General features: G+C 37.7%; 1 non-coding gene across 1 annotated transcript; it reads right to left on the bottom strand.

The window, feature by feature from the left end:
- Nucleotides 1-5,514: 5,514 nt before the first annotated feature.
- On the bottom strand, nt 5,515-5,621 carry LOC145044522 (small nucleolar RNA R71). The gene has a single exon (XR_013681470.1). It is a non-coding gene; the product is annotated as a small nucleolar RNA R71 (small nucleolar RNA).
- Nucleotides 5,622-24,436: the final 18,815 nt, after the last annotated feature.

The following is a 24,436-nucleotide window of genomic DNA, read 5'->3' on the forward strand; positions in this document are numbered from 1 at the left end:
GGGCACCCTACTAGACGATAACCAGCATATTGGTACTTTAACCAACATATCACTACTCATATATCCTAACATACAAGGACATATACTGCAACACATAGTATATTGAGGAAACTCACCTGAATCGGAGACCCAATAAATACTGCGACACACTCACCCTCTACATCGATTGCTCCTGCGAACCAACTAACACCAAAACATGGTAGAACCTTAAAAAAGAACCCAATTCCTTCAAGTTTGACCCAAATTCAAACTGGTCAAAAAGTTAGCGGTCAACAGTTCAATGAATCTCCACAACGTGACAATCTCTTGGTAACGTTATGGCCAACTAAAGACAAAATAGTCGTGAGGTCTTCAATCGTCACGATGTAATAGGAACCTCTTCATATCGTAAAGACTAGCTCATGGGCAGCTTAATGGTTTAAGCCCTTAATCCATTCATCCATACACCCATCTCCTACCTAAGGCTTCCTTACAACACATAAACCATAAAATCATTGCTTTAAAGTCATACATGCCCAATGCAAGTCTTGTGTAACATCCATAAAAATCACAACAAATTTGAACTTTTTAAAACAACCCCAATCGTAAAATGTTTAAAAAATCATTATTTTAAAAGTATTGTTCCATATTAGAGTATCCCATAGATCAAAAGTACATAAACAAAGGATTTATACGGTCATGCCTTCGCCTTCCTGCGATCGTCAGAAGTACCTGAAGCAACAACTAAAAACATTAAGCTAAATCTTAGTAGTTCCCCCAAAGTACCACGATATATATATATATATATATATATATATATATATATATATGTATGTATATATATATATATATATATATATATATATATATATATATATATATATATATATATATATATATAACAATAGCATGCATACAGAACCTTCAGCCTGACTGGAATGCCCCGTCGGACTACAAACTATCTGGACCGCCCACAAAACCTTCAGCATGATTGGACAACTTTACCAGGCCTTCAGCCTATTTGGATCGTTCTCCGGGCCTTCAGCCTGGCTAATCTGCCTCACAGGCCTTCATTTTATCTAGGTCACCCTAGGTCTTTTGGCCTTCAGTCTCCACTGGTCCGTCACAACCCAACCGGACATAACATGTCGACAATACATAACAGATAAACATATAACCAGTCAGTAGATAACAAGCAAATTTAATAGATCACTACAGCATAGCAACATCCTATATACTAGGATACAGATCTAACAGATCACTACAGCATAACAACATATGGTAAACCAGGATATCAGTCCAATGGGCCGACCTTAGTGCCTTTGACCCATAAGTACAGTGAGGAAAACTCACCTTACAATCTGAACAGTAGTTGATGAGGTCCCACTCCGAATCGCAAATCTAACTGTCACTTATCCAACCAAATCACCGATTCTCAACCACAATCCAAAATATCCTAAATACCCTTAAGTAAAATTAGTCAAAGTTAAGGTTAAACTGGTTAAAATCCATAAGTCAACAGAGTCAACATGGTTGAGCTGACCTAGTGAGCGTACGTGCGGCATACTCGCGTTGAATGGAAATGGGGTGGCTAACTAAGTACGCTCGGTGTACACAGAGGTACGTAGTACGTACTCACATGATTTTCTCTTTTAATATTAAGAGGTTAATACTTTGACTTCATGCATCCAATTGCAGATCCATGGCCAAAATATCATAAAAAGTCATAAAGTTTCCAACTTTAAGACCTTGCATGTCCAATAAGTGCTTAAAACACAAAAACTCAACATCTTAATGCATGAAGGCCTTCTAAATTTTTCATAGAGCAAAACAAACCATTTGGAACCCATTTTTATGACTCAAGACCCTTCCAAATGTCTAAAAGGATGACTTATTGGGTTAAGAACATGCTATGCTAATGATTCACCACATTTAGGACAAAAAGGACCTAAAACCAAGCCCAAAACAAGATCTAAAAGAAACTTCACTAAGATTAAAACTTTACACCTCCAAATGATGCCAAAAGGTGTTGTGATTCTGGATCTAAAGAGCTTCACTCCTCCAAGATGGTCTCTACTTTTTCCTTCTTCTTTAAAAGCACAAAACACACACACTCAAGCTTAGAAATGCTTCATAATATGTATTAGGGTTGCAAAAACGTTCTAAGAGGATGGAGGCTGATGACGTAAGGGGAAATGAGGTTATAATAGGGTTTAAATATGAGCAATACACTAAAAATTAGGGTTTGCATGACTGGTACTTACGCCCTACGTATAAATGTATGGATGGAGTATTAGGGCGCGCCCTAGTACGCTCAGCGTACACACTTACGCATGGCGTACTCCTCCAAAATCCAAATTATGAAAATGCCACTAGGGCCCTCTTTGCACTCTTTCTTAAACTTAGGGATCAAAATGCAATATAATTCAGATTTATGGTTAATAATGAAAGTATCTCAAAACTGGATATTACAATTCTCCCCCACTTGACTTAGACTTCGTCCTCGAAGTCTTCCGCAACGAATAACTCAGGATAATACTCCTTCGTCTCATATTCCGGCTCCAAGGTCCACTCGGTGCCTCTATAATGCTACCACTAAATCTTTACCAAAGGTATCTCCTTGTAGCGCAGGACCTTCATCTTTTTTTCCCCAAAATAGCCACCGGTCTCTCAATATAATTTAGGCGCTCGTCAACCTGAATATCATATAAAGGAATCACTGTCTCGCTGTCTAACACACAATTTTGCAACTGAGAGACATGGAAAGTGGTGCGGATCTAACCGAGCTCGGTAGGCAAATCCAGCCGGTAAGCTACCCTGCCTACCCTGGCAATCATACGGAAAGGTACAATATACCGGGGACCCAATTTCCTCATCTTCTTAAAGCGTATCACACCCTTCCAAAGCGAGACCTTCAGGAGCACCATATCACCAACCTGAAACTCCAACTATGATCTGTGTCGGTCGGCATAGCTCTTCTACCGAATCTAAGTGGTCTACAGTCTCTATCTGATATGCTGAATAAACTCCATGGTATGAAGGACTATTTTGGTCCTTCTCATGACCCTATGACCAACCTCTCCCCAACAAACTGGGGTACAACATCTTCGACCATACAAGAGCTCAAATGACGAGGCACCAATGCTAGAGTGATAACTGTTGTAGGAGAACTCCTGAAACATCCCAAAAATATGACCAAAAATTTCATTTAAATCATTAATAAAACCATAATGATCCAAACACCATATAAAATCATAAGTCATTGAGATTTCCATATTTATACATGTTTTTAGGCAATATTTATTTACATTTTATTAATATTTTGGTTATTAGCATAAAATAATGGTACTTATAAGCTTAAATTATAATTTGCAGCCAAATAGAAGCATTTTTGAGAAAAGGACTAAAAATAGCAAAACATGGAAATTTGGAGGCTTGGACAATAAAAGAAGAAAGAAGCTTACGTAATCTGCTAACTTCACGTCACGAGGCTTATAGATTCACGACGTAAACACGAATCTTCCCGAAGATGGACATTACGAAGAATAGTCATTATCCAACACGGATATCTACTATTCACGTCGTGAGACATATCCATTCACGACGTGAGTGCAGAAAAATCATAAAATATATATTTCCTTGCTCATTACGATTGGGGGGCTTTTTGGTTGATTAAGATAGTTCCTGGAGACAAATTTCAGAAGGAGAAAAGATCTGGAATTGGCTTTCAACACCAAAGGAGAAGAGAAGTTCATAATTGTATACTAGTTTTGGTACTTTAATTATGTTTTTGAGTATGAGTTATTTGAGTTTATTTGCTAGGATTTCTAGCTAAATCTAGTTGCTTCTGTTAGCTAGATGAAGCTGGAACTCATGGTGTTAATACTTTGGATTTAACTTTACTTGTTGGTTAGGACTTGTGTTTAATTGATTGAACCTAGCATGTTTGATTTAATGTTTGATTGCTTTAAATTCTTATTCTGTGTAGTTAGTGAATATGAAGGTGCATGAATTTGAATACCTAATAATTCAGTGAACACTCATTTATTAGAGCTAAGATCAAACCAATCTTAGATAAGTAATTTAACTATTTAATTAAGTTGTGCTAGAGAACTCATATTATGGCCATAAGTGTGTTTTCCAAATCAATCTTACATGGCTCCAATCATATTCAATAATTGATTATGTGTTAACTATTGTGTGACCTTACATAGACTTACATGAATTAGCTAATGTTAGTAAATTTAGAACTGAATTACTAATACTATCTTAATTGGTAACCAACAATAATTGTCATAGCTAATCTATAAACCATTGAGGGAAAGTGGATTCGAACTAACAAAAGTGTTTTGTTTACTGATTGAATATGTGTTAAAGAATTAAGTTTATCTAAAATTGCAAAATTAGATAAATCCCATTTCTTTGTTAGTAATTAGGTTAATTTAGTAGTAGATAGATTAATTAGTCAAAACCGTTCTGTGTGATCGACATCCAACTTACCCGACTATTCTATAATTTGACTAGGTACACGGCTGAGGTACAATTTAGTTAGTTAAGTTAGTTAGGTTATAAATATAAAATTAGGTGTAGCTATTTGCACGCATCAAGTTTTTGGCGTCGTTGCCGGGGAACAACTTATTTAACTGTTGATTTATTTGTTTTAGATTGATTGATCCTTTTTGTGGGGTCAACCCTGTAAAAAGTTACATTTTAGTTTAGTTTTTTTAATACTGAATTCACGACGTAAGCTTTATGGCTCACGGCGTGAATCCAGTAATTTCCATTTTTCTTTATATTTCTATTTTAGTTCAATTTTACGTTTTTATTTTTTTTTATTTTGCAGATGTTCATGACCAAAGGCTCTAACACACCTTTGGTGCCACCACTTGAAGATCCAGAGTCAACCCTTCACATGAAGACGGATAAGAACGCAGAAGTGAGCGAAACACCAAAAAATTCATCTTTCAAAGACCTCAAATCAGTCTTTGGAAGGAAGTCGGGAAAGAAAGTAGGAGATTCGAGTACATCATCAAAGGACAAAAGCAAGATAGAAAGCTTTGAGCAAGATCCAAACCCAAGGGATACCGAATACGATACCCAGTCCGCATTTACATTACATAGAAGTGAATCGGAAGATGAGTCTGATAACAAAATGGCGGATATTACGGATATGTCCATGGGAGCTTATAAAAAGCAAATTAGAGATGATGCTGGTCCTGTCCTAATACAACTTGCAATTCCTGCAACTGCCCCATTCGAACTTAAAGGACACATCCTTGCTGCACTTAGGGATGTACCATTTTTTTGGAAAGGATCATGAGGATGCTTACAAGCATTTGGATGAAGTAAATGACATAACAGTTTATTTTAATATCCCAAGTTCCAAGAGAGACAGTCTTGCTAAGGATGTTGTGAGTCACTTTTAAAGGAGCTGCTAAAGATTGGCTAAAGGCACTACCACCCGGTGCAATCACTACTTGGGCACAAATGCGCAAACAATTTTTAGATCATTTTTGCCCACCTTCCAAGATAGATAAACTCAAAAAGGCAATAGAAAATTTTGAGCAAAATCCGGGTGAGTCACTTTATGAGGCATGGGAGCGCTATAAGAGATTGTTGAGAAATTATCCTCAAAATGACCTCAATATACAACAAGTGTCAGTCTTTTATGATGGTGTTAATGTCATGATAAGGCAACTCCTTGATTCCTAAGGACCACTTACCAAGAAAAATATAGGGGAAGTTAAGGAGTTAGTGGAAGAATTTGCAAAGCATTCTCATGAGTATCACAATCCAAGAAGTGAGGGAGTAAAAGGAAGCAGGGGTGGAAATTTTGCAGACATCGCTGCTATGATGACCATGCTTGATACAACGGACAGGAGGATAACAAAAATAGACCAAATAATACATGCTATAAGAGTTGGATGTGAAAGGTGTAATGGTCCACAGTTGACTAAGGATTGTAGCTTAGATGATAATGGGTATAAAAAGGATCAAGTTTATTATTCAAGTGGGGATAAGTATGATGAAGATTTGAGAAAACCAAAGAAGGAGTGGCTGACATATGATGAATACAAGAAGCAGAAGGAAGAGAAATATAAGCAGACAGGCCGAGGCTTCTACCAAAGAGCAACCACCAACCGAGAAGAAAGTAGATTTGGAAAACATTTTGACCCGATTTATGGAAGCTTCTGAGAAGAGACACGATTATACTGATGCAATGCTGAAGGAACACATGAAAATGATGAAATAACATCAAACAATGATGATTGACCAACAAGCTTCATTAAGAAATTATCAAGCATCGATCCATAATCTCGAAGTTCAAATTGGTTAACTAACTACTTTGGTGAGCAACAAATTATCCTCACAATTTCCCGAAAAGAATGCTCAATCCCATGTTATGATGATTAAGACTGAAGAAGAGGCCATCTCTGAGTTCCTAGAAGCATTAGAGGTGGAGCCAAGGCAGCCTGAACCAGAACCGAAGAAGTTAATGATCGAAAATCAAAATTCTACTGAAATACCAGATTGACGACGTGAGCCCGATATGCTCACAACGTGAGATAAGTATGAACAAAAAACTTTAGAAAATGTTCTGTCTTATCGTCCTCATTTACCATTTTTGTCCCAAGCTTAGTCCACTGGAAAGGGAACATTTGGAGTTCATAAAGCACGTCAAGGGTATTCCTATGAATACTCCTTTTGTTGAGATGTTAGCTAAAATTCCCGAGTATGCAATGTTCTGACAATATTTAATGGATACTCGTCAACAATTGAAGAAAAATTCCAAGGTGGTTTTAAGTGAGCAAAGTTCAAGGGTAGTGTTGGGAGAGTTACCAAAGAAGATGGGAGATCCTGGATGCCTCACTCTTCCATGTGAGTTTGGGAACAATCTGAAGACTTAAGCTTTAGTTGATTCTGGGGTTGGCATGAATTTCATGCCTTTCTCAGTTTACAAAAAGCTTAATATTCAGAAGATGAAGGCTACCAAAATGACAATTCATATGGCAAATCGTTCAGTGACACAACCAAGGGGCATTGTAGAAGACATATTAGTAAAAATTGGGAAATTCGTTTTCCTAATTGATTTTGTGATTGGATTAAACCCACACTCACTTGGATCGCTTATTGGATTTTATCACGAGTGATTGGTGAGACGATAATATCTTATATTCTTGAAACCAAGACGTGTGAGTTGTATTCTCCAAGTGGGTTGCACATTAATAATATGTAAACGCACCAGTAACTTGGTGTTATAAAACATATTGTTGTGTGTGATTTGATGAGTAGGTACAAGCGAGCATTTGAGATGAATTTTATCCATTCCTTTTACCCAAAGTGGGATAAAAGTGATATATGTGGGCCCCTCGATGATTTAGTGATGACACCCTAAGCGCTTGACCAAGCCAGGACTAAGTTGATGTGTTCAAATGTAGTTTGTTGTCAGTCATCATAAATCGGAAATCGGTAAACAACACATGAACATAGAGTATGATTAAAATCCATGTCTCAGTTCATATGATATCTAGAATGGTGGAATATATGATCCCTTATCTAAAGGACGCAAAACTGATAAGATCAGAGTTGACAGCGGCTTTTGAAATCTACGATTGTTGATCATGTTCTGAAGTCATATGAAAAATAGTTATTAGACTTATCCAAGTGGGAGATTGTTGGATTAGGTGTCTAAGCGTATAACTATTTTGGTATGTACTTGACCCGATTATGAACATAGTCGTTTTGGGTTGCCTTCATTATAGCAACTGATAGGATGAATTAAGGAGAAAGAGAATTAATTATGATTTATTAATATATTATAAGAATAATATATTAAAGGAGAAATCATATTGTTTAATTAATATTAGTCAAAAATTAATTATGAGTTAGTTTTGTGACTAAAATAGATTAACTAAATAAAGGGGACTGATATTGCAATTATATGATAGTTGCAATTGGGCTATGGATTCCCAATGGAAAGGGGATTGGATGAAATCTATGGGAAGCCCATATGATTTTCATCCAAGGGATTTCTAGAGGGACTCCATGGGTTGCTTGAGGCCTAAGCAGAGAATTAGGGTTTCACCTGAAACCCTAGCATCCCTTACAAGTATATAAAGACCCCTAAGACTCCCAAAAACATGGCTAACGCTTCTAAGAGAACCCTAGATGTTTTTTGGTGCCTCCTCCTCCTTCTCCTAAGTCATCTTGTTGCTCATGGTGTTTGTGATTCCATTAGAGGTGCAACATTTGAGGCACTAAGATTTCAAGAGTCAAGATCAAGGAGATTTGTGATTGTTATTGCTACATAACAATCAAGGTAAGATCTAAACCCTAATTCATATCTTAATTCAATTATTATATGATAGATCTAGGGTTTATGAGCTTTGGATGATTATTGCATGTTCATTAGACAAACTAGATCCAAAGCTTTAGGGTTTGCATGTACACCATAGGATTGATGTAGTGCTCAAAACCCATCATACTCACCCTGATGTAGCCTTTGCTTTGAGCATGGTTAGTGTATATAAAGGGAATCCTGGTAAAGCTCACTGGGTGACAGTAAAGAACATTCTTGAGTACCTGCGGAGGACTAAGGACTAGGTCCTTACCCTTGGTGGGAGTGATGACTTGAGAGTGACAGGGAATAGTAACGCCATCTTTCAGACTGATGGAGATAATTTCCTCTCTCATCCGGGCTGGGTATTTACCCTAAATGGAGAAGTGGTAACTTGGAAAAGTTCCAAACATGAGACTGTAGCTGATTCAACGTGCGAATTAGAATAGATAGCAACAAGCGAAGCGTCAAAGGAGGCAATATGGCTAAAAATCTTCATCGGAGACCTTGGAGTTATACCAGCTATAAAGGAGCCTATGGAGATTTTTTGTGACAACGAGGGTGGGTTCTCCTTAGCCAAGGAACCAAGGGATCATGGCAGATCCAGGCACATCGACTAAAAATACACTTCATAATACATCGAGTAGAAGAATGACTCCTCATAATGAAGGGGGTATCACCAGAGGAGAACCCAACAGATCCCCTTATAAAAGGATTGAGTAGGTTTAAGCACTTACAACACGCTAGTAGTATCAAGCTGAAGGATGATATTAGTTTTAATGATTAGATAGACATTTAGAAACTTGTAATAGCTAAAATGTAATTGATATTTGATGATTGAATGAAAGGAGTTTTATTTATAAGTAAAGATACTATCTTGTGTCAATTATTTACTATTGTTTCACTTTTTTCCTGTTTTGACTTCCAGAATAATAAATTATTCAAACTATCTACATTCGATCATACTTTGGAAGTAGGTTATGAAAGTAGGTTGTCATGAATGGGTTTTTGTAAGATTGTCTAAGGTGTTAGACATTGTAAAAGTTTGCTACAAACATTCATGAGTGCTCTTGAAATAAGATTTGAGTATTGGATTAACCCCATGCTCACATGAATCACTTCATGGAATTTATCACGAGTGATTGTGAGACGATAATATCGTATAATCTTTAAACCAAGATATATGAGTTGTTGGTTATGATTTGGTTGTACATTGATGATTCAAAACCGCATCAGTAACTTGATGTTATAAAACGTATTATTGTGTATGATTTATGGACTAGTTAGTACAAGCATATAAGTCGAAGTTTATATGTTCTTTTTGTCCTAAGAGGATAAAAACCAATATCCTGGGCCCTTCAATGATTTTGTTTTGACTTATGTGTCGTGCCTGGTCAGAACTCTATTGATGTGTTCAATTAAGGTCTATGTCAAACAAATCAAAAATCGGGAAACAAACTGCAGGACAATAAGTATGACTATGTTCCATGTATTTGTCCGCACGATATCTTGAAGAACAGAGGATTAAATGATCCCTTACCTAATCATCAGAGTTTGACAACGGCTTTTGAGAGCTATGATTGCTATTCGGATTTTGAAGTTACATTGGAACTTATAGTTATTAGTCTTATCCAAGTGAGAGACTGTTGGATTAGGTATCTAAGCACATAACTATAATTGGTATGTATTTGACCCGATAGTAGCATGATCCATTTGGGGTTGCCTTCATCAGAACAATCTGATAAGATGAATATTTGAGAAAGAGGTTATTTATGATTTATTAATATATTATAAGTATAATATATTAATTGATAAATCATATTATTTAATTAGTATTGATCAAAAATTAATTTGGAATTAATTTAGTGATCAAAAGAGATTGATTAAATAAACAGAGGATGATTATGTAAACCAGTGAAACATATGGTTTGGGATAATGATCCATGATTGGTTTCTGTTGGACTAAGCTTATGTGAAAGTCCATTAATTGATAATCCAAGTCAATTGTTGGATCATAATCCTAAGTGTAAGAATTAGGATTTTCATATGACTCTTGGAATTCTACACTATAAGTATGTTCCCTTAGCTCTAAAATTGGATACACTAACATTCTAAGCAAGATATAGCCGATTTTAGTATCTCCCAAATCTCTCTCATTTCATCTAATTGTTATTGGTGTTTGTGACTTGTTTGAGGCATCACACTTGGGGTGCTAAGTTCTTTTAAGGCCAAGTTCTACTAGCTACATCAAAAGCTAATCTTCTAACTAGTTTTTATGATACATATATCAAAGTTTCATGCTAGTCAAGCTTCATGCTTTGGAAAAGGAATATTGCATGTATAATTAGAGAAAACTTAGATCCAAAGCATTAGGGTTGTATGTGCACCATAGGGATATTAGAGTACACCCATCAGGTTTGTCTCAGGGTGATAAGGTGATGAGGGAGGCGGGATAAAGGACTTAAGGTCCTTTAAATAGGATGCAAACCATAAAAATTAGGGTTTTCACACTCAGCTTCAACTTATCGAGTTGACTCCTCCAACTCATCGAGTTGATTCTAAAATCCACGCGGCCATCTCATTCTCTACTCGACAAGTTGGGGCCTCCAACTGGTCGAGTTTCCCTGCCAATATGAATATAAACAATTTAATTTTATATTCAGGATTCGGGATGTTACAATTCTCCCCCACTAGATTCAGAATTTGCCCTCGAAGTTATTCTCTAGAAATAGCTCTAGGTACTACTTACGCATCTCGGACTCCGACTCCAAGTCCACTCGGATCCCTTCCGATGCTGCTACTGAACCTTAACCAAGGGCACCTCCTTATTCCTCAAGACCTTCACCTTCTTATCTAAAATTGCCACCGGCTTCTCAATGTAGTTCGGGTGATCATCAACCTGAATGTCCTCTAAAGGGAACATTGTCGTCTCATCAGTTACATACACTTCCTTAGGTAGGATACATGGAAGGTGTTATGAATCTGGCTCAACTCTGTAGGCAACGCTAACTGATAAGATACCTTACCTACTCGAGCAATAACTCTGAAAGGACCAATGTATCTAGGGCCCAACTTGTCCCGCTTCCTGAATTGGATCACGCATTTCCATGGGGATACCTTCAGGAGGACAAAATCACCAACCTGGAACTCTAGCTCGGAGCGTCTCTAGTCTGCATAACTCTTTTGACAACTCTGGGCCATCAATAACCTCTATCTAACCTGATGAATTTTCTCTGTTATCTTAAGCACTATCTCAGTGCCCCTCCATCACCCTCTGCCATACATCTCCCCAACATATGGAAGTCTGAGACCTCCTCCCATATAAGAGCTCAAAGGGAGGCATAGCAATACTAGAGTGATGGTTGTTGTTGTATGAAAACTCGGCCAAGGGAAAATAAGTGTCATAACTCCCACCGAAGTCCATAACACATGCACACAACATGTCCCCGAGCATCTGAATCGTCCGCTCGCTCTACCCGTCTGTGTACGGGTGGTATGCGGTGTTGAAGTGTATTCGGGTACCCAAATCCTCATGAAATTTCCTCAAGAACCTGGAAGTAAAATGCACACCACGATATGACACTATAAATGTTGGCACCCCATGTCGTGCCACCACTTCTAGAACGTAGACCACGGCCAATTTCTCTACAGAAGAGCTCTCAATTATAGCAAGGAAGTGAGCACTCTTCATCAACCGATCTACAATCACCCATATCCTATCAACACCCCTTGCAGTCCTCGGTAATTTGGTAATAAAATCCATGGAGATATGTTCCCACTTCCACATGGGAATCTCCAAAGGCTACAACTGGCCATGGGGACGTTGGTGCTCTGCCTTGACCTGACGTCAGGTCAAACATCTCTTGACTAATCATGCCACATCTTTCTTCATACAGGGCCACTGATAGTCATTTTTCAAGTCCAAATACAACTTGGTGGCCCCAAGATTGATCGAGAATCTTGACCTATGGGACTCCTCCAGCAAAGTACGCCATGATCCACCCGTATATGGCACCCATATCCACCCACATAAGGTTATAAGCCCCAATATATCAGTCTCAAACTCATAAATCTACCCGATCACCCGCTCTCTCTTACAGTTCTCTAGTCTTATGGCCACCACTTGGGCCTCTTAGATGGTATCTAAGACTGGAGTCATCTGTCATCCTCACATACACGTCTCGGATAGGAGCACTCACTGCTCTATGACTCAGGGCATCAACAACCACATTAGCTTTGCCCAGATGATACAAAATATCACAAATATAGTCTTTCACTACATCCAACCACCTTCTATGTCTCACATTCAGGTTGGGATGATCCAAAAGGTATTTCAAGCTCTTATGGTCTATGTATATGGTACATCAGACACCATAAATATAGTGACGCCAAATCTTGAGGGCGAATACCACCACCCCCAACTCCAAATCATGGGTGGGATACCTTATCTCGTGAGGCTTCAACTGCCTTGACGTATATGCTATCACGTGCCCCTTTGCATCAACACGGCAACCATTCCTGCTATGGATGCATCACAGTAGATTACAAAGTCCTCTACTCCCTCCGTAAAGGCTAACACCGGATCTTCGCACAACCTCTGGCGAAGAGTCTCCAATGATGCCTGCTGCTCAGGCTCCCAAGAAAAGATAACACCCTTCTTGGTCAATCTGGTGAAAGGAACAATAATCTTGGAGAAATCTCTGATAAACCTTCGATAGTAGCCCGCAAGACCCATAAAACTTCTAATCTTGGATGGGGATCTCGGAACCTCCCACGGCATACCTGCCTCAATATTGGCCCGGTCGACCAAAATCCCATTTTGGTTAACGAGGTGTACTAAAAACTGGACCTCTCGTAACCAGGAATCACACTTGGAGAATTTGGCATAAAGCCACTCCATCCTCAACATCAAAGAATCTCCTGAAGATGCTCCTCGTGCTGCTCCCTAGATTTCGAGTACACCAAAATGTCATCGATGAACACGATCACTGACTGATCCAACATGGACCTACACACCCGGTGTTGGGTTTTGAGCATTCTAACACTCCTATGGTGTACATGAAAACCTATAAACCTTGGATCTATGTTTTCTCTATTATACATGCAAATAAGAACTTTCCAAGGCTTTAATCCTAACTAGCATTCTATGAAGTTCTTATTCTACAAAGTACTAGTTAGATGACATACCTTTTGATGTAGCTTGATGTCTTCAAGCTTTAAGAGCTTAGCCCCAATAGTGTGGAAGCCTCAAGTGGAATCAGAAATCACCAAAACACCTTGGAGGACTTTAGAGAATATGGATACTTGGTTCTCTCTAGTGAAATCGGCTAGCCCTTCTTAGTGTACCACACTAGTGCAACTTTCACCAACCAATGACATCTTTATATAGTATGGAGACTAGGGTTAAACCCATGACCTTTCATTTCATATGATCCATGGGTTAAGCACTCCATGGACTATCCATGAAAACTTAGCCCAACCAAAATGAACTTGGCCCATTCCATAAATATAAGAGTCCATATTTAATTACTTCATTTTGATCACTTAATTAATTCTAAATTAATTCTTGATCAATACTAATTAAATAATATGATTCCATATTAATATATTAGAACTTATAATATATTAATATTAATCATAAATATACTATTCTCAAAAGACTATCCATATAAATTGTGTTGGTGAAGTGCAACCCAAATGGACCATGCCGGGTCGGGTCAAGTACATACCAAATAGAGTTATGGACTTAGACATTAATCCAAAAGTCTCCCACTTGGATAAGTCTAAAACTATTATTGAGTATGACTTCAAAACCTAACTGGAAATCGTAGCTCTTAAAGTTGCTGTCGATCTCTGATCTTGTCAACGAACTTGTACATTAGATAAGGGATCATATATTCCTCCATTCTAGATATCATATGGATTGAGACATGGATTATAATCATTCTCTTTGTCCATTTGTTGTTTCCCGATTTCCGATTCATGAAGACTGACTAATTGAACAAATCAAATCAGTCTTGGCTTGGCCAAGCACTCACATGTGTCATCATTAAATCATCGAGGGGCCCACTGATATCGCTTTTATCCCAAAGGTAAAAGAAATGGATAAACTTCAACTCATATGGCTTGTTCTGCTACTTGTTGAATCATACAAAAAGACACGTTTTATAACATCGAGATACCGAATGCGTTTTCATGTAATCAATGTACAACGAACTCATAGTAACAACTCATATCTCTAGGTTTGAAGAATATAAGATATTATCGTCTCATGATCACTCGTGATAAAATCCATGAAGTGATTCCAATGAGCGCGGGTTGAATCCAATACTCAGAACTTATCAGCACTCATGAGTGTTGTAGCCCTTTATCCAACATCTTAGACCTCTACAAGCCAACCCATGACAGTTTTGATTCATATCTACTTCCAACATATGACCGACTGTGGATGGTTTGAATAACTTAGTCATTCCGGAAGAATAACCTAGTTTATTCTGGAAGTCAAAACATGCAAAATGAAACACAATAATAATTGAATCCAATATGGTATCAAAACCTATGAACATTGATAAAACACCTTTATTTATCACCATATGATTACACATTATTCATTGTATACTGTTTCAGCTTTCACCTTTATTCTTGAATTTAAAAAAAATAGTTGTCCCATGCTCCAAGCATGTACACTATGTTTTCTAAACACTAGTCATGCCATACACCAAGTATGCATACTATGTTTTTCTATGATCTTTACTTTGTGAACTAGATCAATTGACCATAACTCCAATGATCCTCTTTTCACAGTCCCAAATCCTTACTGCAAATGCAAGAATTCCAAATTCATGCTATTTACTGAAATTTGTTAGATTCTAAACTTATATGCATTGATCCTCTTGTAATGATTATGCACGAAGTCAGAAAGACTTGACAACAACCATTGCAGAGTATTCCAAAGGAGATCAGCTCCTTAGAAACATCCTTCTTGCATTAAGTTTCCTAATCTTAAATAGATTGAAAAATTCTAACTTTGAAACATTTCCAGATTCCATTTTGACTGTCACTTCTGAACAAGAGCTACCTCCTTACAGATTATGTCAATATGATCCTTCCAGAATTATCACTATACTTCCAACTGTCCTTGAGCATCCAATCTTTGGTAAACCTTAGATTGTCCTCGACAATTGTTTAATCCTTTTAGTCATATCCAGTTCTAAACCGTTTCCCTTCTTAATGCCCCAGGCATTTGGAAAATTTTAGAAAGGATGAATATAGCACATGTAATCGATCCTATATCCGAAGCATATGGGACACGATTCATGATGTCTCACATAAAGACTAAACCAGTCGTTTGCTATACTATTACCATTTCAATTTGCCAAGTTCTCATAATTCAGATTATGAAAAGGGATGTCGTAATCATAATCGAATTTTAGAACGCAAATAATGGACCCATATATAGAATTTCCTTATGTTGAGGCATTCCAACATGAAATTCATATATATTTCCTTGACTAAATAGGATTAAAACCTCAATCTAAGCTTTTAGATTTGAGATGAAGTATAATATCCTCTCCCTTAATTATAGCAAAACAACTCTTTCCCAATTGAAACTTTATTTTCTATAATTAACATTGCTAACTTGCAATCTTTATCATAATTATCATGCCCCCACTAACATGATGATTATGAGCATAACACTTATGCTCCCACTAGCTTTGACATGTACTCAGAAATCAACTGACTTTCTTACCAAAGATCAGATTTCTGATACTAGATTGTTTTGATAAAACTTTATCAAAATCATACACCTTGCCTTAGATAGCACACTTGTGTGTCTGAACAATTTTATGAACTATGAAAAGGGATGATGTAAACATAGTCTTGATTGTTTAGACCTTTGCCACTTCTCACAAGTCCAGGTTAGTGTGTCGGTAAACCACACATGCTCCACTAACGACTCTGAGAATGAAAATATTACAATTGCTATCTAGCTAAAATCTACTTAGTGAAAGAGTTTCCTCACCATCATTTTCATGACTTGGAGAGAAACCTTATGACACTTAGATTTACTAGTGTATGTGCTCTTATCCATGTGAATTATCAAAACCATAGTCACAAGACAAGGATAATGACAAATCCAAACTCATATGGACCGAACTCAATCTAATTTCTTGCCACCTGGCAGCTCAAGGGCCTGCCATTGCTTCCAAGTTGTTGTACAGCCAATTGAGAACTCTAAGAACTCATATGCAAAGCCAACTTTAACTGGGATGGGCACAGAATATGTCAACATGATAGGTTATAAACCTCAAGTTGTGTGCTAGTGAAGAACTTTAGGTTTTATTCTTGATTAGTTCTTGAGACTTTCAAGACCTTTAAGACTCCCACTATCCTCTTGACCTATAAGACTCCCTTGTCAAACATTCAAGAGATAGTGTGGTGGTTGTCGAGGCCAACACAAATAATAACCCTAAATGTTACACACTAAAATAGTGTATAGTGGTAAAGGGATCGAATCCACGGAGATTGGTTCAATTTCTAACTCTATGAAAAATCTCTTTGTAAAAATACTTGTAAAATAACAATAAAAATAAAATGGGGGGTTTTGGTGTTTTGAATACTTGAAACAAACTAGAATTAACTATGATTTAAATAGACAATTGCAACAAAAATAAGAATTTGGTGTAAAATCAATAAGGGAAAGATGGTTGACTTAAAGTTTTCTCACTTTGACTTTTGATGAACATATCATTAGAATTCAATGGTGCAATACTTGTTTTAAATCCTCAATTTGGCTATAGTAATCCAAGGAGCTTGAGATTACCTAGACTTTTCTTAATTGTTGAAATGGCTAGAGAAGCTCATAACAATTTCCTTAGTCAAAGTCACTAATTCCAAATAGCATGTAATTAGTGAAAGTCAACTAGCATTAAGAACCAAAAAAGTCACCAAATCCAAGAGGGGTCAAATGCTTTCACCACCATGTTGGAGGAAATGTTTTTATGATTGTGTGAAGTAAAATCAACACAAAAATCATTTGTTGCTTGCTAATTTGAGGATCCTTTACTTAATCAAGAAATTAGCCAACTAATCACCACAAACACATTTAAACTCATGAACTAAAACATACAAGTAATGATAAGATGTTAAAACACAAAATATTTCCATAAAGATTCAAGAACATGTTCATGGATTCTTCAACATTCAACAAAAGTTCAAAGGATTAACCAAAAGTCAACCAAGATTAGTTTAGCCAAGCATGGCTAAACACAAAGAAACAAAGTTAGAGAAAATTGTACCAAACATTAAGCAAGAATCAAGAGGTAAAAATATGATGTTCTTCAAGGGTTCTTGGCCTTCAAAAGTCTCCAAAACTCCAGAGAGAATCTCCAAAAATCGGATGTGCAAGTGTATGCAAAAGATGGGCACCAACCTTCCTCAAATAGCTCAAAAGAAGGAATTCCGAAATTGCCCCTGCAGGGCCTTGCGCGACCCGCGTGCTGCTGCGCGGGTGGGTTGCGCGGGTGGTACCTGACATGGGCTCCTTTGAGATTTTGGGCCTCTAAAGCATATCCCACTAGCCCAGATCGAATCCAATCACCTCCTAGCCCATTTTCTTCAAGTTTTTCTTCATTTAAAGCCCAATTTGACCTCTCTAAATCCTCCAAAGCTCGTGAACTCGCCCGATTAATAATTTTCATACGCTTGAATGTTCCTCCGCATCTTTCAAATTTAAAGCTCAATTCTTCCAAGCCTTCAAGCAATTGACAAGTCCACCCCATGAATCACCTTCATAGCCATCAAGCATGAAATCTCCAATCCCCTTCAAGCCCAATCGCCTCGCAAGAGTGCCGCCCCGCTAGTTTCCAAGAAAATCTGCAATAATGCTCAAGAAACTAGAAAGTACCCCGAAATGATCATAAAAATAACAAAAGGGAAAATATGCATGAAAGTTAACTAAAATGCAAATGAAATGTACTAAAATAAACTATAAAAATAAGTAAATAAAATGAAGCTATCATAGTGCGGATTCTAATCAAGACAAACACTTCACACAATTGGCCTTAGTTGGTCTTTGTTTTTATCCAAAACATCACAACTTACCAATTTCAAATGTATAAGAGTAGGAAACTTTTACTCTTACATTTGACAAGTGTTTTAAACCTTCTTTAAGACATATCACTCAAATTACAATCTTGGAGTACGACTCTAAGACTTGTATTGGAACGAAGTATGACTCATCTTCTTGATTTAACCACTTCAACAATTCAAGATTCCTCTTCTTAGTCATAAGAATGCACTAAGATTCCCTTATAGAAATAATTGTGCGATGGTTTCTTAATCATTAAGATGATCACAAAACTGATACCAAAGTACTCTCTCCCATCTTTTCAGATTTGAGAAACTTTTATCTTTCTGCCTAATTTGATTCTGCTTATTCGCTCTGCCTTACATTGGAACCTTTTCCAATGTCTCAGAATTACACTTAAACTTGTAAGTATAACCATATTTACTGAGCTTTAGTAAATTATGACGAATAATCTTATCGATCTTTTGTGGTGGACTTGACCAGTGCACAAGCATGTGTACTCGATCCCTTAGTCCATTACTTGACTCACACATCCATGTGAACAAGTAATTAGTCTTAATTTTCCAATACTTGAAAGTTCTCATTCATCATGCTATACGACTTGCATGATTCCAAGTTGCGGTCCAATTGAAACTTGGGTGATGAGAATCTTTCCTTATTTAGTAAATTTAGACATTACCACAAATGAAAGAATCACTTTCATATTTCCACTCTTGCTATTAATGGAATCATATAAGCAACAATTTTTCCTCAAATGCCATTGTAAGGATATTTTAAAATAAATAAAATCAAAAACTTTTCCTTTTATTTTAAAAAACCTTTGTGGAAGAACTTGTCCTTACAATCCATATGAAAACTTGTTGTTATCTATTCCTAAGCGATATCTCATAACTCCTAAGAAGTAGCTCAAGAATCCGATCTTCAAACTACGTGACAAAAATCCATCTATGCGATCAGATTCAGCATATTCTTTCATTAAGTTTCTTCACTTTTCTTTGATTCTTAAAACATCACCATGTGACCCAGTCACATCATATATCAAGAATCTCATAATAGAAACTTAATAGAGTTAGATAGTGGACTTTACCTGAAGTAGAGTCAAACTAATTGACTTTAACATCCTTAGGTAAATTTGGCAGCTTCGTAACTAATGACCCTTCCTTTGGCAATATAAACATATGGACCTTTTGACAATGGTACACGGGACTATCTCAGACTTTGCCTTTCTCTTTACCATTTGGTCAACCGAGTTGACTATGGCCGATCCCTTTCCACTGGGAAGAGAGAGCTTTACTAGATATCCAATGTCATCATTGTCAATGTCCATAAAGTTTTAGGAAGTTGATCTTAGCAAATAGATAAGATCATTAAGGGTCTTGTCATAGTCTGTTCTATAGGTGTTCCAAAAGAACTCACTATGTGACTTAGAAAGTAGTTGAATCACCAACTTTCTCAAGACTTTGACACCCACCTCTCCCGGCTTGTCAATATGTGACGACATCTCCAAGATACGATCACATCTAGACCTTGCCTAGCCAATAGGGCTTGAGTGACCTTGAACTTATGGGTTAGGTAGAATAATTGGAGGAGGTTAAAGAAGTATGATTTCCAAAGGACATCATCTTCGTTTAGGAAAGATTGTTTCAAGAGATTTGGGAAGATCATAGATGTCTAGATGTCACACCCCGGAAACTTAAGGCGGAAACATTTCCGGGGCGGACTCCACGTTGAGTATCAAATCAAATGCACATAGTAAGCAAAGTAAACAACCATTACATTACATATTAGAATTTACATATGTTCAAAAGTAACGTTGTACATTTGTGATACATAGTATATATGAACACAAGTAGAGATGAGTCTTCTGTACGCTCCGTCTTCTCCAAAAGGATCGCGGGGTCCCTGTCTAATATGGACCTGAGAATACAAGCAGTTTGAAATTCAGCATAAAGCTGGTGAGTTCATAAGATGTTTGTTTTCTGAAAATGTACGAGTTTTCTTTCTGGTTTCTGAAAATGTTACGACCCAAGAAAATCCCATATTTTCTTATATGTAAAGTTTGATTAACTGTTTTATTACTTGATTCTGGTTATGAACAATTTTTATCCCAGGAAAATCCTATATTTTCCTAAAAGTAAGTTTAGTTATTGAATTTCGATATAATGTTTGATTACCTTTCGTACTTGTTATATTAGCTATGTATTCTGATATCCTAGTAGTGTTACACTTGAATGTACCTAGACGCGTGCCTTCGTATTCGTATTTCAATTCTTAATCATATTCATATTTATATTTTAGATTTGTATTCGTATTTATATTTGTAGTCCTCTTCGTATTCGTATATACATTCATATTTGTATTCCTACTCCTAATCCTAATCCTATTCGTATTCGTATTCGTATTCGTATTTGCATTCGTATTTGTATCCCTATTCCTACTCCTAATACTATTCGTATTCGTATTCGTATTCACAGTCGTATTCGTATCCCTATTCCTACTCCTAATACTATTCGTATTCGTATTCGTTCTATTCCTAGTTGTACTTTCGTATTCGTTATATTCCTAGTTGTACTTTCATATTCATATTCGTATTAGTTCTCATTGATGTTTAGTATGAATTATTCATAGATTTTTAAACATAAATTTAGATTGTAACATTTTATCAAGAAATCTATGATTAGTCTGAAAGCTAACTTCGTAATTCGAACTATTTGATAAACACAATTTTTGATATTAAAACACACAGAATGAAAAAAATTGAACTGAAAATAATAAGTTTGAGTACAAGATTTCCTTGTACTTTTGCTTGTATTCTCCCCTGAAAACAGTGAAAACATTTGAAAAAGGGTAGGGGTATGAACTCACCGGTTGAGGAACGTGTCGGTTTGGATCCTAAACGTCAGTTCTGGGTTCGCAAACGCAAAAGTTTCCTATGTATTATGAAAAGATACACATTTGTATCTAATTAGGACTTGAATTATTTATTAGTTAGGGACAAACACTTCTAATCGCGAAAACACTCAATTACAAGCGTTTCGAGGGACCCGGGTGGCATTTGAGGACACATATGGCTTGGATATGGAGAGTAGTTTTCGGCCTCAAACACCCCATCCACATGAGTTCACAGCCGTGAACTCATCGAAAGTGTTTTTGGGTGCTAAATGGCTTCATAACTCATGGATAATTTAGCTAGGATTGCATCTAAGGCATTAGGATGAATTTAAACTAACTTAAGGACCATTTATTGGAGTTTACGGTAGTAAACATGGATTTTACGGCCGTAAACTCCCCCTCACACCAAAACCTTAATGTTTTAGTCCCTTAATCAATCACATGTGATTCCAAATGATTTTTCCAAGCCTTGAATGAATTTTTGGGAGACTTTTAGCATGGATTTAGGAGTTTACAGCCCATGAACCCCCCTCATGGACGTGAACTCCTTGGAAGGGTGTTTTAATATGTTTGAAGGTCCAAATCTTGATTGTAGTCATTCCTAGAATTTATTCCAAGGCTTATGGTGTGTGTAAATGCCATTTTAACACATTAGAAGGAGTTGACTCCCCAAGATAATGAGTTTACGGCCCAAGCATGTTCTTGGGTAGTAAACTCAAGTTTACTCCTCTAATTTGATGTTCAAGGTTTTCCAAGGCCAAAACCAATATTCTACAAGTCATATCTAAGCCCCAAAGGTCGATTGGAAGGCTTTAAAGGCTCAAAAACCCATTTTATATGTGTTCACGGCCCAAGGGTGTTCCAGGGCCGTAAACACATGATTTTGGTCTTATTCCATGTTTTGAACTCGAATTTGAAGGTCTAATGTGCTATACTAGGAGTTAGGGTGGTTACCTATAATTTGGTGTTTTTGGACCTTAATCTTGAGTTAGAGGAGAGAGGTTAGAGAGAGAGTAGTGAGAGAGAGGAAAGGCTTCAAAGGAAGTCTTTTGAGCTTTAAATAGGTTGTAAGTTCGGGACACGGTGGAATTCTACCCGATACCGACGTTAAACTGGGCTTTTGGTCGCACCCGATTAAGCTATCGTAACCCGGCGGAATAGAATTTGGAATTTTTTTCAATTCAATGATTTTGGGCCATTTTCATGTGTTTCTAAGGAATTTGAGCACTCATGAGATTATAATAAACATATACGTTTAAATAAATTAGCCCGAAAACAGGATCGGAACGAATCGCTATAGACGGGTTTTATGGACGAACTGGGTTTCGGTGATGGACAACTTTGGGTTGTCACATTATCCGCCCGTTAGAGGGAATTTCGTCCCGAAATTCAAAGATTAAGATACAGATGATGAACTAAAAAGAGATGTGGATGAATCTACTGCTTCGGTTCTTCACGCTCCTAAGTGGAATCGGGCCTCCGCTTGACACTCTAGCGAACCCTCACTATCGGGATGCGGTTTTGTTTCGTACATTTGATCTCTCCATCCATGATCTCAACTTGTTCTTCCATGGAGGCTCAAACTTTCGTTGAGTTCGGTCTCATCAAAGGAATTACTAAGATTTCATCGGGTAGATACTCCTTAAGGACAGAGACGTGGGATACCGGATGGATGCTGCTAAGTCCCGAGGGTAGTCGGAGTTTGTAGGTTACGAAATCAATCCTAATGAGGATTTCGAAAAATTCTATGTTCCTTGGGATACGCGTTTCAGAATGTAACACGCCATCTTTCTCATTATTTTCTACCTTGATAGTGGATGTTTCAATTACTAATTGAGGACTATGTTATGAAGAGGTTCGAATGAATAGGTAACAATTTATCTTTCAAGATTAGAATTGAAAAAGGATTGCAAGCAGAAGGGTTGTCGAAAAGGAATATACCTGAGGCAACTGTGGGATCAGTGGCTGTCTCACCTTGTCCTATAGCTAGGACTCTTCCAGTGTTGCCAGTTGTTGCTGCATTAGGGTAGTTTCTCTTATAATGCCCGACTTTACCGCAACTATAACATGCCTAACTGATGCCCGCTCTGGAAGCTTGATTTGTTGGTGTTCTGCAACTCCGCGCAAGGTGACCCTCTTGGCCATAATTTTTGCAAAATTTCACACGACAAGGACCGGGGATGTAGTGGTGGTAACTGCACTAGTTACTCCTCGGGAGAACACCGACATATCCGATGATAGGTGCTTGGGCTGGGAAACCTACGACAGAAATAGTAGCAGGGGTAGTGGCAGCGTGGACCACCACCATTTGGTGTTTCTTCGAGAACTCTTGTGAAGGCTGGCATTTCTCCCCCGCCTCCTAATACTTTCTTTTCTCACCACTTCTTTCTGTAGGCTCAAGAGTGGTGGCTGCTTCCTCTACATCCTCACTATGGTCGATCAAGATTTGCGCTAGGCATTTGGCGCTATTGTATGTATCCGGCTTTGCAGCTAAAACGTTCCCTTTGGTTGGCTGGGTCAACCCCCAGATGAACCTCTCTACCTTTTTGCTTTCCGGGGTAACCATTCCCGGACAAAGAAGCGCCAAGTCGTCAAACCTGGATGTGTGGGCGGGGATATCGGAACCTTTCATCTTCAGGTTCCAGAGTTCATGCTCCAACTTCTGAATTTCACCCCGAGGGAAATACTCTGCGTGCAGAAGTTCCTTCATAACTTCCCAACCCATAGCATTGGCTACAGGTAGAGTTAGGGATTTGACTCGGCCGTTCCACCAAGTCAAAGCTTTGTTGGTGAGAGTTCAGGCGGCAAACTTCACCTTGTCGGATTCTGAGCAAGCACAGATCTCAAAGATAGATTCGATCTTCTCTAACCACCGAGTTAGAGCTATGACACCTCCTGTGCCATCGAAGAATGTGGGTTTTGCGTTCATAAAGTCTTTATAGGTACACTCCTTTCGGTGTCCCTGGATACCTTCCTGGTTTTGAGGATGGGGACCACCTCCTGAACTACCGGGGTTCGTTTGCGACATGGTTGATGTAAATGCTGCAGTTAAAATTGTCTGAAGTGTTGCAAGATCGATTTGAAGAGAAAGTGGTGGTGGAGGATTGTTGTTGGTCTTTGAGCTGGGTATCTTTCTT

Source organism: Lactuca saligna, chromosome 4 (genome assembly GCF_052625555.1).
Source record: "Lactuca saligna cultivar CGN05327 chromosome 4, ASM5262555v1, whole genome shotgun sequence".
NCBI lineage: Eukaryota > Viridiplantae > Streptophyta > Magnoliopsida > Asterales > Asteraceae > Lactuca > Lactuca saligna.